The 12,302-nt window shown below is 64.0% G+C and overlaps 1 protein-coding gene across 1 annotated transcript in view; it reads left to right on the top strand.

Annotated features, from left to right (window-relative positions):
• The window catches only part of FGF11 (fibroblast growth factor 11), a 1,303,510-nt gene that overhangs the window by 448,199 nt on the left and 843,009 nt on the right, over positions 1 to 12,302 (top strand). The gene's annotated exons all lie outside the window — the stretch shown is intronic.

Raw genomic sequence — 12,302 nt, 5'->3', positions numbered from 1 at the left:
CACCCGCCTAGGAGCTCGGTCGTTCATTGGACCATTTCACTGTAGCTCAAAACAGCGCCTCGTCTGATTGGTTTACATTCCTCTCACAACTGTGATCTCGGCGTGTGATTGGCTACGGCGGCTCCGAGCTCTCCCGCCCATGTGTCCGTCCAGGAAGCGATATTGTGTCTTGTTTCTCAATCAGTTAGTCGGTATGAACGACGTGAGGCGCGGGGAGCAGCGGCTGTGCAGGGCCGCAGCACCGAGAAATGTTCGTGCTCCACCGGGAGTAACGTTAGCCCGGGTCCGCCGCCATCCGTCACTTCTGCGTCTCCATTATCTCCTCAGCCCGAAACTATCCCCCCCATCATATAGGGCCAAGCTTTACCCAGAGTGTACGGCGGAGGGACGAGGGGCTCCGCGTGTGAGGGCCGGAGCGGAGGGACGAGGGGCTCCGTGTGTGTGAGGGCCGGAGCGAAGGGACGAGGGGCTCCGTGTGTGTGAGGGCCGGAGCGGAGGGACGAGGGGCTCCGCGTGTGAGGGCCGGAGCGGAGGGACGAGGGGCTCCGTGTGTGTGAGGGCCGGAGCGGAGGGACGAGGGGCTCCGTGTGTGTGAGGGCCGGAGCGGTGGGACGAGGGGCTCCGTGTGTGTGAGGGCCGGAGCGGTGGGACGAGGGGCTCCGCGTGTGAGGGCCGGAGCGGAGGGACGAGGGGCTCCGCGTGTGAGGGCCGGAGCGGAGGGACGAGGGGCTCCGTGTGTGTGAGGGCCGGAGCGGAGGGACGAGGGGCTCCGCGTGTGAGGGCTGGAGCGGAGGGACGAGGGGCTCCGCGTGTGAGGGCCGGAGCGGAGGGACGAGGGGCTCCGTGTGTGAGGGCCGGAGCGGAGGGACGAGGGGCTCCGCGTGTGAGGGCCGGAGCGGAGGGACGAGGGGCTCCACGTGTGAGGGCCGGAGCGGAGGGACGAGGGGCTCCGTGTGTGAGGGCCGGAGCGGAGGGACGAGGGGCTCCGTGTGTGTGAGGGCCGGAGCGGAGGGACGAGGGGCTCCGTGTGTGTGAGGGCCGGAGCGGAGGGACGAGGGGCTCCGCGTGTGTGAGGGCCGGAGCGGAGGGGCTCCGCGTGTGAGGGCCGGAGCGGAGGGACGAGGGGCTCCGTGCGTGTGAGGGCCGGAGCGGAGGGGCTCCGCGTGTGAGGGCCGGAGCGGAGGGACGAGGGGCTCCGCGTGTGAGGGCCGGAGCGGAGGGACGAGGGGCTCCGCGTGTGAGGGCCGGAGCGGAGGGACGAGGGGCTCCGCGTGTGTGAGGGCCGGAGCGGAGGGACGAGGGGCTCCGTGTGTGAGGAGCGGAGGGACGAGGGGCTCCGTGTGTGAGGGCCGGAGCGGAGGGGCTCCGCGTGTGAGGGCCGGAGCAGAGGGGCTCCGCGTGTGAGGGCCGGAGCGGAGTTACGAGGGGCTCCGCGTGTGAGGGCCGGAGCGGAGGGACGAGGGGCTCCGCGTGTGAGGGCCGGAGCGGAGGGACGAGGGGCTCCGCGTGTGTGAGGGCCGGAGCGGAGGGACGAGGGGCTCCGCGTGTGAGGGCCGGAGCGGAGGGACGAGGGGCTCCGTGTGTGTGAGGGCCGGAGCGGAGGGGCTCCGCGTGTGAGGGCCGGAGCGGAGGGACGAGGGGCTCCGTGTGTGTGAGGGCCGGAGCGGAGGGACGAGGGGCTCCGTGTGTGTGAGGGCCGGAGCGGTGGGACGAGGGGCTCCGCGTGTGAGGGCCGGAGCGGAGGGACGAGGGGCTCCGCGTGTGAGGGCCGGAGCGGAGGGACGAGGGGCTCCGCGTGTGAGGAGCGGAGGGACGAGGGGCTCCGCGTGTGAGGGCCGGAGCGGAGGGACGAGGGGCTCCGCGTGTGAGGGCTGGAGCGGAGGGACGAGGGGCTCCGCGTGTGAGGGCCGGAGCGGAGGGACGAGGGGCTCCGTGTGTGTGAGGGCCGGAGCGGAGGGACGAGGGGCTCCGCGTGTGTGAGGGCCGGAGCGGAGGGGCTCCGCGTGTGAGGGCCGGAGCGGAGGGACGAGGGGCTCCGTGTGTGTGAGGGCCGGAGCGGAGGGGCTCCGCGTGTGAGGGCCGGAGCGGAGGGACGAGGGGCTCCGCGTGTGAGGGCCGGAGCGGAGGGACGAGGGGCTCCGCGTGTGAGGGCCGGAGCGGAGGGACGAGGGGCTCCGCGTGTGTGAGGGCCGGAGCGGAGGGACGAGGGGCTCCGTGTGTGAGGAGCGGAGGGACGAGGGGCTCCGTGTGTGAGGGCCGGAGCGGAGGGGCTCCGCGTGTGAGGGCCGGAGCGGAGGGACGAGGGGCTCCGCGTGTGAGGGCCGGAGCGGAGGGACGAGGGGCTCCACGTGTGAGGGCCGGAGCGGAGGGACGAGGGGCTCCGTGTGTGAGGGCCGGAGCGGAGGGACGAGGGGCTCCGTGTGTGTGAGGGCCGGAGCGGAGGGACGAGGGGCTCCGTGTGTGTGAGGGCCGGAGCGGAGGGACGAGGGGCTCCGCGTGTGTGAGGGCCGGAGCGGAGGGGCTCCGCGTGTGAGGGCCGGAGCGGAGGGACGAGGGGCTCCGTGCGTGTGAGGGCCGGAGCGGAGGGACGAGGGGCTCCGCGTGTGAGGGCCGGAGCGGAGGGACGAGGGGCTCCGCGTGTGAGGGCCGGAGCGGAGGGACGAGGGGCTCCGCGTGTGAGGGCCGGAGCGGAGGGACGAGGGGCTCCGCGTGTGAGGGCCGGAGCGGAGGGACGAGGGGCTCCGTGTGTGTGAGGGCCGGAGCGGAGGGGCTCCGCGTGTGAGGGCCGGAGCGGAGGGACGAGGGGCTCCGCGTGTGAGGGCCGGAGCGGAGGGGCTCCGCGTGTGAGGGCCGGAGCGGAGGGACGAGGGGCTCCGTGTGAGGGCCGGAGCGGAGGGACGAGGGGCTCCGTGTGTGTGAGGGCCGGAGCAGAGGGACGAGGGGCTCCGCGTGTGAGGGCCGGAGCGGAGGGACGAGGGGCTCCGCGTGTGTGAGGGCCGGAGCGGAGGGACGAGGGGCTCCGCGTGTGAGGGCCGGAGCGAAGGGACGAGGGGCTCCGCGTGTGAGGGCCGGAGCGGAGGGACGAGGGGCTCCGTGTGTGTGAGGGCCGGAGCGGAGGGGCTCCGCGTGTGAGGGCCGGAGCGGAGGGACGAGGGGCTCCGTGTGTGTGAGGGCCGGAGCGGAGGGGCTCCGCGTGTGAGGGCCGGAGCGGAGGGGCTCCGCGTGTGAGGGCCGGAGCGGAGGGACGAGGGGCTCCGCGTGTGAGGGCCGGAGCGGAGGGACGAGGGGCTCCGTGTGTGAGGAGCGGAGGGACGAGGGGCTCCGTGTGTGAGGGCCGGAGCGGAGGGACGAGGGGCTCCGTGTGTGAGGGCCGGAGCGGAGGGACGAGGGGCTCCGTGTGTGTGAGGGCCGGAGCGGAGGGACGAGGGGCTCCGCGTGTGAGGGCCGGAGCGGAGGGACGAGGGGCTCCGTGTGTGTGAGGGCCGGAGCGGAGGGACGAGGGGCTCCGCGTGTGAGGGCCGGAGCGGAGGGACGAGGGGCTCCGTGTGTGTGAGGGCCGGAGCGGAGGGACGAGGGGCTCCGCGTGTGAGGGCCGGAGCGGAGGGACGAGGGGCTCCGCGTGTGAGGGCCGGAGCGGAGGGACGAGGGGCTCCGTGTGTGTGAGGGCCGGAGCGGAGGGACGAGGGGCTCCGTGTGTGTGAGGGCCGGAGCGGAGGGACGAGGGGCTCCGTGTGTGTGAGGGCCGGAGCGGAGGGACGAGGGGCTCCGCGTGTGAGGGCCGGAGCGGAGGGGCTCCGCGTGTGAGGGCCGGAGCGGAGGGACGAGGGGCTCTGTGTGAGGGCCGGAGCGGAGGGACGAGGGGCTCCGTGTGTGAGGAGCGGAGGGACGAGGGGCTCCGTGTGTGAGGGCCGGAGCGGAGGGACGAGGGGCTCCGTGTGTGAGGGCCGGAGCGGAGGGACGAGGGGCTCCGTGTGTGAGGGAGGGACGAGGGGCTCCGTGTGTGAGGGCCGGAGCGGAGGGACGAGGGGCTCCGTGTGTGTGAGGACCGGAGCGGAGGGACGAGGGGCTCCGCGTGTGAGGGCCGGAGCGGAGGGATGAGGGGCTCCGCGTGTGAGGGCCGGAGCGGAGGGACGAGGGGCTCCGTGTGTGTGAGGGCCGGAGCGGAGAGACGAGGGGCTCCGTGTGTGTGAGGGCCGAGGGGCTCCGCGTGTGAGGGCCGGAGCGGAGGGACGAGGGGCTCCGTGTGTGTGAGGGCCGGAGCGGAGGGACGAGGGGCTCCGTGTGTGAGGGTCGGAGCGGAGGGACGAGGGGCTCCGTGTGTGTGAGGGCCGGAGCGGAGGGACGAGGGGCTCCGCGTGTGAGGGCCGGAGCGGAGGGGCTCCGCGTGTGAGGGCCGGAGCGGAGGGACGAGGGGCTCCGTGTGAGGGCCGGAGCGGAGGGACGAGGGGCTCCGTGTGTGAGGAGCGGAGGGACGAGGGGCTCCGCGTGTGAGGGCCGGAGCAGAGGGACGAGGGGCTCCGTGCGTGAGGAGCGGAGGGACGAGGGGCTCCGTGTGTGAGGGCCGGAGCGGAGGGACGAGGGGCTCCGCGTGTGAGGGCCGGAGCGGAGGGACGAGGGGCTCCGCGTGTGAGGGCCGGAGCGGAGGGACGAGGGGCTCCGCGTGTGAGGGCCGGAGTGGAGGGACGAGGGGCTCCGTGTGTGTGAGGGCCGGAGCGGAGGGACGAGGGGCTCCGCGTGTGAGGGCCGGAGCGGAGGGACGAGGGGCTCCGTGTGAGGGCCGGAGCGGAGGGACGAGGGGCTCCGTGTGTGAGGAGCGGAGGGACGAGGGGCTCCGTGTGTGAGGAGCGGAGGGACGAGGGGCTCCGTGTGTGAGGGCCGGAGCGGAGGGACGAGGGGCTCCGTGTGTGAGGGCCGGAGCGGAGGGACGAGGGGCTCCATGTGTGAGGGCCGGAGCGGAGGGACGAGGGGCTCCGTGTGTGAGGGCCGGAGCGGAGGGACGAGGGGCTCCGTGTGTGTGAGGGCCGGAGCGGAGGGACGAGGGGCTCCGCGTGTGAGGGCCGGAGCGGAGGGACGAGGGGCTCCGTGTGTGTGAGGGCCGGAGCGGAGGGACGAGGGGCTCAGTGTGTGTGAGGGCCGGAGCGGAGGGACGAGGGGCTACGTGTGTGAGGGCCGGAGCGGAGGGACGAGGGGCTCCGCGTGTGAGGGCCGGAGCGGAGGGACGAGGGGCTCCGTGTGTGTGAGGGCCGGAGCGGAGGGACGAGGGGCTCCGTGTGTGTGAGGGCCGGAGCGGAGGGACGAGGGGCTCCGTGTGTGTGAGGGCCGGAGCGGAGGGACGAGGGGCTCCGTGTGTGTGAGGGCCGGAGCGGAGGGACGAGGTGCTCCGTGCGTGTGAGGAGCGGAGGGACGAGGGGCTCCGTGTGAGGGCCGGAGCGGAGGGACGAGGGGCTCCGTGTGTGAGGAGCGGAGGGACGAGGGGCTCCGTGTGTGAGGGCCGGAGCGGAGGGACGAGGGGCTCCGTGTGTGAGGGACGAGAGGCTCCGTGTGTGAGGGCCGGAGCGGAGGGACGAGGGGCTACGTGTGTGAGGGCCGGAGCGGAGGGACGAGGGGCTCCGCGTGTGAGGGCCGGAGCAGAGGGACGAGGGGCTCCGTGTGTGTGAGGGCCGGAGCGGAGGGACGAGGGGCTCCGTGTGTGTGAGGGCCGGAGCGGAGGGACGAGGGGCTCCGTGTGTGTGAGGGCCGGAGCGGAGGGACGAGGTGCTCCGTGCGTGTGAGGAGCGGAGGGACGAGGGGCTCCGTGTGAGGGCCGGAGCGGAGGGACGAGGGGCTCCGTGCGTGTGAGGAGCGGAGGGACGAGGGGCTCCGTGTGTGAGAGGGCCGGAGCGGAGGGACGAGGTGCTCCGTGCGTGTGAGGAGCGGAGGGACGAGGGGCTCCGTGTGTGTGAGGGCCGGAGCGGAGGGACGAGGGGCTCCGTGTGTGTGAGGGCCGGAGCGGAGGGACGAGGGGCTCCGCGTGTGAGGGCCGGAGCGGAGGGACGAGGTGCTCCGTGCGTGTGAGGAGCGGAGGGACGAGGGGCTCCGTGTGTGTGAGGGCCGGAGCGGAGGGACGAGGGGCTCCGTGTGAGGGCCGGAGCGGAGGGACGAGGGGCTCCGTGTGTGAGGGCTAGAACGGAGGGACGAGGGCCGGAGCGGAGGGACGAGGGGCTCCGCGTGTGTGAGGGCCGGAGCGGAGGGACGAGGGGCTCCGTGTGAGGGCCGGAGCGGAGGGACGAGGGGCTCCGTGTGTGACGGCCAGAGCGGAGGGACGAGGGGCTCCGCGTGTGTGAGGGCCGGAGCGGAGGGACGAGGGGCTCCGCGTGTGAGGGCCGGAGCGGAGGGACGAGGGGCTCCGTGTGTGTGAGGGCCGGAGCGGAGGGACGAGGGGCTCCGTGTGTGTGAGGGCCGGAGCGGAGGGACGAGGGGCTCCGTGTGTGTGAGGGCCGGAGCGGAGGGACGAGGGGCTCCGTGTGTGTGAGGGCCGGAGCGGAGGGACGAGGTGCTCCGTGCGTGTGAGGAGCGGAGGGACGAGGGGCTCCGTGTGAGGGCCGGAGCGGAGGGACGAGGGGCTCCGTGTGTGAGGAGCGGAGGGACGAGGGGCTCCGTGTGTGAGGGCCGGAGCGGAGGGACGAGGGGCTCCGTGTGTGAGGGCCGGAGCGGAGGGACGAGGGGCTCCGTGTGTGAGGGACGAGAGGCTCCGTGTGTGAGGGCCGGAGCGGAGGGACGAGGGGCTACGTGTGTGAGGGCCGGAGCGGAGGGACGAGGGGCTCCGCGTGTGAGGGCCGGAGCAGAGGGACGAGGGGCTCCGTGTGTGTGAGGGCCGGAGCGGAGGGACGAGGGGCTCCGTGTGTGTGAGGGCCGGAGCGGAGGGACGAGGGGCTCCGTGTGTGTGAGGGCCGGAGCGGAGGGACGAGGTGCTCCGTGCGTGTGAGGAGCGGAGGGACGAGGGGCTCCGTGTGAGGGCCGGAGCGGAGGGACGAGGGGCTCCGTGCGTGTGAGGAGCGGAGGGACGAGGGGCTCCGTGTGTGAGAGGGCCGGAGCGGAGGGACGAGGTGCTCCGTGCGTGTGAGGAGCGGAGGGACGAGGGGCTCCGTGTGTGTGAGGGCCGGAGCGGAGGGACGAGGGGCTCCGTGTGTGTGAGGGCCGGAGCGGAGGGACGAGGGGCTCCGCGTGTGAGGGCCGGAGCGGAGGGACGAGGTGCTCCGTGCGTGTGAGGAGCGGAGGGACGAGGGGCTCCGTGTGTGTGAGGGCCGGAGCGGAGGGACGAGGGGCTCCGTGTGAGGGCCGGAGCGGAGGGACGAGGGGCTCCGTGTGTGAGGGCTAGAACGGAGGGACGAGGGCCGGAGCGGAGGGACGAGGGGCTCCGCGTGTGTGAGGGCCGGAGCGGAGGGACGAGGGGCTCCGTGTGAGGGCCGGAGCGGAGGGACGAGGGGCTCCGTGTGTGACGGCCAGAGCGGAGGGACGAGGGGCTCCGTGTGTGTGAGGGCCGGAGGGGAGGGACGAGGGGCTCCATGTGTGAGGGCCGGAGGGGAGGGACGAGGGGCTCCGTGCGTGTGAGGAGCGGAAGGACGAGGGGCTCCGTGTGTGAGGGCCGGAGCGGAGGGACGAGGGGCTTCGCGTGTGTGAGGGCCGGAGCGGGGGGACGAGGGGCTCTGTGTGTGAGGGCCGGAGCGGAGGGACGAGGGGCTCCGTGTGTGAGGGACGAGGGGCTCCGTGTGTGAGGGACGAGGGGCTCCGTGTGTGAGGGACGAGGGGCTCCGTGCGTGTGATGGTCGGAGCGGAGTCACGAGGGGCTCCGTGTGTGAGGGCCGGAACGGAGGGACGAGGGGCTCCGTGTGTGAGGGCCGGAACGGAAGGACGAGGGGCTCCGTGTGTGAGGGCCGGAACGGAGGGACGAGGGGCTCCGTGTGTGAGGGCCGGAGCGGAGGGACGAGGGGCTCCGCGTGTGTGGGGGCCGGAGCGGGGGGGACGAGGGGCTCCGCGTGTGTGGGGGCCGGAGCGGGGGGACAAGGGGCTCTGCGTGTGAGGAGCGGAGGGACGAGGGGCTCAGCGTGTGTGAGGGCCGGAGTGGAGGATGCTGGGCTCCGCTCTTCAGGCTCCAGCATACACAGCCCAGGTGTCCTTTTTTGTGTATAGACAGGAGAATATTACTTTTCAGTCTGAGGAGTACTCGGCCCAGAACCCCACTAGTCCCACACCCTTTTTAGGTCCGTTGCCTTCGGCACTAGCCATGGCTCTGGTTTCTCATGACTCGGCCTGTTATACACTATCAGTCCTTCCTCACTCCAGGCCCTTCTAGTTGGTAGCACTGTGTACATTATGTTACTCTACAACCTCTACTGATTGTTGCTGGAAAGATCTTCCTTACACTATGCTAACAATATTTTATAACACTTATCACACGGTCATAACACATCACACCAGAACAGACTGTACTTAAAAGTAGCATCCAGAACAGACAAGGCCTGAACATCCCGGCATTTGGCTGTAAAATAAGACCCAGACTTTGTACAAAGACTGAATAATATACAGTCAGATTCTCTTGGAAAAGGCACAGAGCTGAAAATGAATTCCTGGTGCCCATTGGATTCATGTAAATCTGCGTCTCCGCACATAGAAATAAAAACATTTAACGGCCGATGGTCAGGAGGAATATTGGTCTGGTAACCGATGAAGAGAGGAGACAGCCACATATGGATTAGAAGCTCCAGCCTCACCTCTCAGTCTGATGTCTACCTGTGCCACCTACATACCATCACCAGAGTCGCCCTACTTCAATCCAGAGCTCTGAGATCTTACAAGAAGAAGCCGCCCATTATCAGGTCCTGTCAAAAGTTCTCATCGTTGGAGACCTCAACGCAAGAATTGGGAGAGAAAAATACTTTCTGACCACAGCTGGAAACATCCACAGTACTGTTCAAAATACTAGCAGTCCAATGTGACCAGATTAATGGAGGTTTTTGGTATTATATCACCACACGTCACACAATTTACCAGTTGGTGGATTAGATTCTAAGAAAACCACCAGACGCCTCATTCATGTTCACAATAATGTCAGTGTGGAGACCAGTCAGTGAGGTCCATCATTCTGTGAAGACAGAGGTGTGAACCAGGACATGTTTCTCTTACTATGGTGCCGAACCTATTCATCGCATACCAGGGAGCATGGACCAGTTTCCAGATATTACAATACTTGAAGAGGACACGCCCTTGAAATGGGGGTCTCGACAAGATAACGACCCTAAACACACCAGTAAATGAGCAAAATCTTGGTTCCAGTCCAACAAAATTGAGGTTATGGAGCGGCTGGCCCAATCCCCGGACCTTAATCTGACAGACCACTTGTGGGGTGACATAAAAAATTCCGTTTCTGAGGCAAAGCCGAAAAATGTCAGAAAATTGTGTGATGTCTGAGCATCCTGGGCTGTAATAACAGGTGATTGGGGCCAGAAGTTGGTTAACTCCATGAAACAGATGTGAAGCAGGTCTAAAAACTGGGTAACAACTAAATATTAGGTTAGTGATTCACAGGAGTGATAAATCCACAAAAAAGAACATAGAATGTTCTGCTCAATGCAGGAGTCACTAAACCATCTCAAGACAGATGTCTGTCCAGCCTCTGTGTGTAAACTTCCATTGAAGGAGAACTCACCACCTCCTGTGGCCGCCTGTTACACTCATTGATCGCCCTCGCTATCAAAAAGTTTTCTCTAATGTCTAATCTGTATCTTCTCCCTTTCAGTTTCGTTCCATTGCTTCTTGTGTTTCCATGTGCAAATAATATAAATAATGATGATCCTTCTACAATGTGACAGCCCTTCAGATATTTGTAGACAGCTATTAAATCTCCTCTTAGTTTTCTTTTTGCAGATAAACATTCCAAGATCCTTTAACAGTTCCTCGTACAAGCTAATGTGAACCGGTGCATACTAGGAGCAGCCATGTTCATATACAATAAACAAAAAACGCGCAGACGCTTAGCACATAATTTGGCCAATTGTGATGGATTTTAATTGCAACAGGGTCCTACCTATCCCTAAAATCAGACTTTAAAGAGAGGTATCCACATCTACCCATGAATTCAGACTTCTGTCTTTGGAAGGTATTCACACTAGACACGCTAGGACCCAGCAGATTTGAGACCACCTTTATGTTGGCTGCTGGGCATGCATAAACTGGCCAAATTATTTGCTAAGCATCTCAGTTATTTTCCTAGTATCCAGAAGCAGTATTGATATTCATATTGACATGCTTTAGCACTACAGAGTGCAACTTTTTACCCTTCGCCACGACAGCACCCCACATGAGAGAGAGGGATCCGCCCATAGGAACAGGAAACCTACAGAATAAAAGGAGGCGGTCCCCTCTCCTCAGTTTAGGTTTCCTGTTTCTATGGGAACCCGAAGTACCTGCAGTCAAGAGGATTCCTGGGCCATGCACCCGCCTGCGTCGGTCTCTGGTGGAACGGCAGGGGCTGCGGTACCAGAGGCAGCGGCGGGGGAGCCACTGTTTGCAGCCTCCCCCCTCGTCTGATCATCGCCATGGTCCGGGTTCGGTGCCGCTGGGCCGCCCGGATCCATGAGGACGCGCGCTCAGCGGCCGGCTTCTTATCCAGTAGCCGCCGCATGGTAAGGAGGAGCGGCGCGTCTAACCCGGACGCCGCTGGAGCACTTCCGGGTTGGGTCCGGGGAGGCAGGAGATTCGGCGCCAGATTTAAAACTGCAGCGCTAGCGTCGGCCGGTGTGTGTAAGTATGGCTTCACCGGCCGATGTAGCGCACTTATCTGCAACAGAGCAGTCTTCCCAGTAAGGAGACAAGCGCCAGGAGCAGCACCAAAAGTGGAGATCGATCCCAGGAAAAGCGATCTGCCACCAAACAGAAAAGTCTTTCATCTAAGAATCCGCCTCCAGAACCGGTACCTGTCAGCTTCACTGGGTGAGTTTTAAAACAGTCTCTTCCCATATGCTGATATATGTTCCTCCTATATCCCCTTCCTCTAGACTAAGAAAAGGACACATAAAACCAAACACAGAGAATGTGCCTTATGTTTGCAACCCCTCCCGGACTCCTATACTAAGAGGTTATGTGCAGAGTGCATCGTATTGACCTTACGGCAAGAAAACGTAATGACTCCGTCCGACGTTAGAGCCATAATTCGTGAAGAGATGCAAGGTCTGGCCCATACAAGTAGCACCAGTACCCGTCAGCCTAGCAGGTCCCGATCTCCAGTAAGCTCGGAGTCAGAGGTAGTACAAAAATCCTCTGATGAAGAGGAATCCCAGCCAAGTTCATCGGAATATGAAGGAGGGCTTTGTCTACCAAATAGTAGTGTAGACAATTTAATTAACCCCTTCATGACCTTGCCGTTTTTTGCAATTCTGACCAGTGTCCCTTTATGAGGTAATAACTCAGGAACGCTTCAACGGATCCTAGCGATTCTGAGATTGTTTTTTCGTGACATATTGGGCTTCATGTTAGTGGTAAATTTAGGTCGATAATTTCTGAGTTTATTTGTGAAAAAAACGGAAATTTGGCAAAAATTTTGAAAATTTCGCAATTTTCACATTTTGAATTTTTATTCTGTTAAACCAGAGAGTTATGTGACACAAAATAGTTAATAAATAACATTTCCCACATGTCTACTTTACATCAGCACAATTTTGGAAACAAATTTTTTTTTTGCTAGGAAGTTATAAGGGTTAAAATTTGACCAGTGATTTCTCATTTTTACAACAAAATTTACAAAACCATTTTTTTTAGGGATCACCTCACATTTGAAGTCAGTTTGAGGGTTTTATATGGCTGAAAATACCCAAAAGTGACACCATTCTAAAAACTGCACCCCTCAAGGTGCTCAAAACCACATTCAAGAAGTTTATTAACCCTTCAGGTGTTTCACAGCAGCAGAAGCAACATGGAAGTAAAAAATGAACATTTAACTTTTTAGTCACAAAAATGATATTTTAGCAAAAAATTTTTTATTTTCCCAAGGGTAAAAGGAGAAACTGGACCACGGACGTTGTTGTCCAATTTGTCCTGAGTACGCTGATACCTCATATGTGGGGGTAAACCACTGTTTGGGCGCACGGCAGGGCTCGGAAGGGAAGGAGCGCCATTTGACTTTTTCAATGAAAAATTGGCTCCAATCTTTAGCGGACACCATGTCGCGTTTGGAGAGCTCCCGTGTGCCTAAACATTGGAGCTCCCCCACAAGTGACCCCATTTTGGAAACTAGACCCCCCAAGGAACTTATCTAGAAGCATAGTGAG

The sequence above is a fragment of the Ranitomeya variabilis genome, chromosome 5 (assembly GCF_051348905.1).
Source record: "Ranitomeya variabilis isolate aRanVar5 chromosome 5, aRanVar5.hap1, whole genome shotgun sequence".
In the NCBI taxonomy this organism is placed as follows: domain Eukaryota; kingdom Metazoa; phylum Chordata; class Amphibia; order Anura; family Dendrobatidae; genus Ranitomeya; species Ranitomeya variabilis.
This window is presented reverse-complemented; position numbering and strand designations above follow the sequence as displayed.